General features: G+C 43.4%; 1 long non-coding RNA gene across 2 annotated transcripts; it reads right to left on the minus strand.

The window, feature by feature from the left end:
• Positions 1-390: 390 nt before the first annotated feature.
• LOC140528489 (uncharacterized) lies at positions 391-3022 on the minus strand. 2 transcript variants are annotated; one of them, XR_011975207.1, is made up of 3 exons: positions 2942-3022; positions 1532-1635; positions 391-940 (listed from the first exon to the last, which is right to left on the minus strand). It is a non-coding gene; the product is annotated as an uncharacterized lncRNA (long non-coding RNA). The 2 variants fall into 2 exon arrangements; XR_011975206.1 differs by lacking the exon at positions 2942-3022 and having other exon boundaries at positions 1532-1693.
• Between the last annotated feature and the right edge of the window lie 1542 nt (positions 3023-4564).

A 4564-nucleotide genomic window follows, 5' to 3' on the forward strand; every position in this document is an offset into this window, starting at 1 on the left:
TTGCTAATCAGCTTGCTTTAAGGAAGTGAGTTCCACCAGCATTAAATCTATGTGTGATAGAGGATGAATGATTTCTGAAAGAAGGTAATGTGGAAATACCTCTAGCCAAATTAATATCATCTGATTAGCACTGACATTTGCTTCATGACATTGCAAATATTATCAAGTTTCTACATTTCCTTGGATGGTGAAAATAAGTGAACTACTCTAAGAGAGTGCTTCCTAAACTTTCCCCACTGGTGACCCCTTTTCACCTGAGAAATTTTTCTGTGACCCTGGGAATATAGCTATATATGTGTATATATATACACACACACACACACACACACACACACACACATATACATATATATGTATATAGCTGTATATAACTCAAACATTTACAGATAATAAATCATAAAGAAATTTATTTTAAAACAATTCTTCAGTATACATATAACTTTAACAGTTATAAAAGATGAAAGCAAATTTGAGCAGTTCATTTAGTGCTGTCTCAGGTCTGGACTCCTGCTCCATCTTCAGCCACTTCTCCTTTAGCCTTTGGGGAGCCCTCGAACAAAACACCAGTCCACACTTATTGGTTGCCCCATCCTATCCTGGCCATTGAGTCCCTCCAGGGCAGCTTGAGCATCCTTGTATGTTTCATATTCAACTAGTGAGTACCCTTTGAGGCATCCTGTGCGCCTGTCCATGTTGACGTGGATAGTCTTGATTTGCCCATACCCTGCAACCTTGTCATGGATGTCTTCTTCAGTGGCTTCATTGTGGATTCCAGTCACAAAGAGAATCCAGCCCTCAACAGAGTGCTGTGGTCCAGGTTCATCTCCATCCTGCTCTACTATGTCATAATCTTCCCACATTCTGGCCAAGGACTGTTCCTCTGAGCAGAAGCTCCGACCCTTGCATCTCTTGGCCTTTGCCTTCACTTTCTGGATACTCTCTGGAGGAAGAGAAGAGGTGGGTAAGGGGGGGACCCCGGGGTCGTGCCTAGGGACTAGGGTTTGGGACCTCCCATCCCTAGGCCCAGCCCCTGGATTTAGGTTTCAAAGGTACCATTAGAGTCTTCTCTAGTTTCCCTACACACCACTCTGTGAGGTCACTAATGCCAGCATTTTAAGGAGAGGAAATGAAACTGGAAACTCACTGACACTGGCACTTCCCACTGCCTTTGCCTCACAGTTTGTCCCTATTTCTACAAAGAAAGGGCTCAGAGGCCTCAAGATCTGAAAGGTCAAGGGATGTGCACAAGGCTCCACAGCCAATGGGTTTCAGAGGCAGGCCTTGAGGCCAGGTCTTACAAGCTTGGAGATTGGCTTGCTGCTCTCCAGCAAGGTTCTATCTAGTTCATAAGTGAATGAGGATGTTCATGCCAATGTAAGGATTGGGTCACTGCTAACCAGTGCCAGAGATTGTACCTCCTGTCCTCCCTGGCCTTCCACGCTTGGCTGAGGAGGGAAGGAAGGTGGGGTTAAGGTAAAGGATGTATTTGGTTTTCAAGGAACCCAGACAGTAGGAGGGCAGGGGACAGTACCTGAAGATTTTGCAGGAGAATCTGGGGTTGCTGCTCTACTGTCTTGCTCCTCAGGAACTGAACAATTCATTTGGTGATGCTTTCTGCCATTTTTTCTGCTGATCCTGGAGGGAAGACACAAGGCTTAAGTCTTCTCAGACACAAAACATTGTCCCTGACAACAAGCTTTAGTATGCTCTTTGCAGCTACCACCCAGGGCTCCCTGATCTGCCATGAGGGGAGGAGGAGGAATTGAATTCCTTTTCCAGATCACAGCCTCTGAAATATGTGAGGATAACTTAACTGTGTCTGCACCAAGTATGCTCCAAGGTAAAGATTCTCTGGTCCTTAAGCTCCCATGACAATAGCATGAGGTGCTGTCCCTGCTGTATGTCTTCCTCTGGACACTCTCTAACTTATCAAGGCCCTCATGGCTAAACTTCTAGGAGAGAAGCATCAGTCTGGGAATCCAGGGGCTTGGCCTGAAAATTCAAAGACATTTCCACAATCTTCTCAATAGGTAGGAACATTCCCTTGATGCCAATGGCATAGAGTCAGAGATATCCCCAAGGTGGTACAAGTGGAATGTGGCAGAGAGAAGAAGCACACCCAGATTCTCTCCCTATTGGCCACAGCTCAGAGAAAAAACAAACAGAATGTCTGGAAAGCACATTGGCTATTAACCCATTGTATAAATGGAGAACCAGAGGCTCAGGAGGGGAAATATCTGACCAGGTACTTCTTGGTAGACCTAGGTCTCCTGACTCCCCTTCTCCCTTCATGTCAACAGACCCAGGCATTCAGACCTTTAAAAAAACACCATTGCTGCTATTACATCCATGGACTCCATCCAGCCTAGGTCAGAACCTCAATGGACATGAGCAATTCCCTTCCCTTCTCCTGATCTCCTGCCCCAAGTCCCTCCGAGGACTGGACTTTAAGCCAATCAGCAGCAGCAAACATGGGGGGTGGTTCGATTGAAGGCCAGGGAAGTTCATGCCCAGACTTCCCCTGACCTTCTGACTTAGATAAAGTGACTGGAGATGGTCCTGCTGAAGCTGCCTCCTCCAACCAGCAGTGTCTCAGACTGAATTCCCTCCCCCTTATATAGACTCTGAAAGTGGATTTCAGAAATCAGTTCTTACCTCATCCCAGCAATCCTATCCAAGCACTGCTTGGCATCCTAGCTAGCTAAGAACTGGTAGTCATGAACACAAGGAATCCTCTGGAGTCCTGTGCTTCTTTCCCTCCTCTGTGAGGATTCATGAGGGCTCCTAGGTTAGATGGTGACAGAAATCTGATAATTCTCCCTTTACTCCCTTGCTGCCCACCTCTATTTCCCTCCAGAACCTGGTCTGCCAACCTCACCAAAGCAAGCCTGGGGACAGAGGAGCCAAGCCACCAGAACCCAGTCTTCTCCTGACATTTTACCTTAGAGAAGGTACCTCCAGCTTGGTGATTGGTGCTCCTCACCAAACTGCCTCCTCCAACAGGAATATTTCCAGGTTGACTTTTCTCAGGCTTATATAGGCCTGTAACTATGCTGGACAGCTGATCCCAGCAATCCACTCAGCAACTTGTTGGAACAAGCCTTGGCTCCTTAGTGATCACTGAGCAGAGAAAGATCCTACCCCAGTCTCCTACTGGAGAGGATACATAAGCATCTGGAACTTATGCTCACCAACCTCTCCACGATGGCTTTGGAGAAGTTCTGGTTTGCAGAGAGCTTAGCAGGTGAACTTCTCCATATTATAGATCCAGCAATATGAACATGTTGGCTAGTGTGATGATCAGCGAGTGTTCTATACAAATTGGAAATCTTTGAATGAAGTCTGTTTATACAAGTCATGACTTCACCTGAGGAGAAGGTCCCCCTCCCTGCCAACACCTGAACCAACTCCTTAGGCTTTTGCCTGGGACAAAAACCAGTCCTCCTCCTGGAATCTTAAGGTGAGAAATTTTAAAGGCAATGGTTTCTAATACTTAGTCTAGCATACTTTGAGCTAACCTAATAATTTTAATCATGAAACTACATTAGTCAAGCTTTAGATGGATTTTCTAGAAAGTTCCTGTTAAACTAAGTGTGTGCTTATGTTATGAAACCTGGCACTACCAACACAGTTAGAAAAATAATTTGTCACCCAGATTCTGTTCAGTTATACACTCAGCTGTTAAAGAGTTACCTGACAGACACTATTGTAAGGGTATTTTATTGAGATTATAACAAAGTCTCAAAAATATTCTTGACTGCTTCATCTGATACAATGTTTTAACACTGGGTTATCATGTACGTGGTTATTAGTTTGTTTTAACTCTGCTGCAGAGATGATGTAAGTTCTGTAATACACAAACCTGAATGTTACAAGAACCCAAAGTGGAAAAAGTAGCTTCACACCTAACTAGAACAAGAAAGTTTACAAATCAGCTCAAATTCCAAATCAGCTGATGTTAAAGAAATGACTTCCAATAAATTTGTTCACCTGTATTACATCCACTCACACTCGGATGAAAGATTCCCTATATAAGGTACTTTGGAAATGCCTCCAGCTAAGTAAATATCATGTGATCAGCACTGAGGTTTGTTTCATGATGTTGCCAGTGTTACAATGTTGCTACATTTTTGGGGTGGTGTAAGTAGCTGAAGTACTGTAATAGAGTGTTTCTTAACCTTATTCCATTTGTGACTCCTTTTCACCTGTAAAATTTTGATGCGACCCTGAGTACATAGGTATACAAATCAAACACTGTAGGTAATACATCACTAAGAAATGTATTTTAAAACAATTCTTCCATATGCATATAATTTTACCATTTATTGAAGATGAAAGCAAATCTGCATACTAACAAGATGGGTGCACTTGTTCATTTTTACAAAACAATTAAATCTTGGTAGAATATTTGATATTGCAGGATGGAAAGCATCTTCCACATTTTTCAGAATTGATAGATATCTTGATTTCACAACCTCCAGTGCTGAGAACACTGCTTTGTGTGAATGTAGAGTACAAAATGGCAGGAGTAGGTTGAGTGACATTTCAGAAATAGTTGGAAATT

Source organism: Notamacropus eugenii, chromosome 1, assembly GCF_028372415.1.
Source record: "Notamacropus eugenii isolate mMacEug1 chromosome 1, mMacEug1.pri_v2, whole genome shotgun sequence".
NCBI lineage: Eukaryota > Metazoa > Chordata > Mammalia > Diprotodontia > Macropodidae > Notamacropus > Notamacropus eugenii.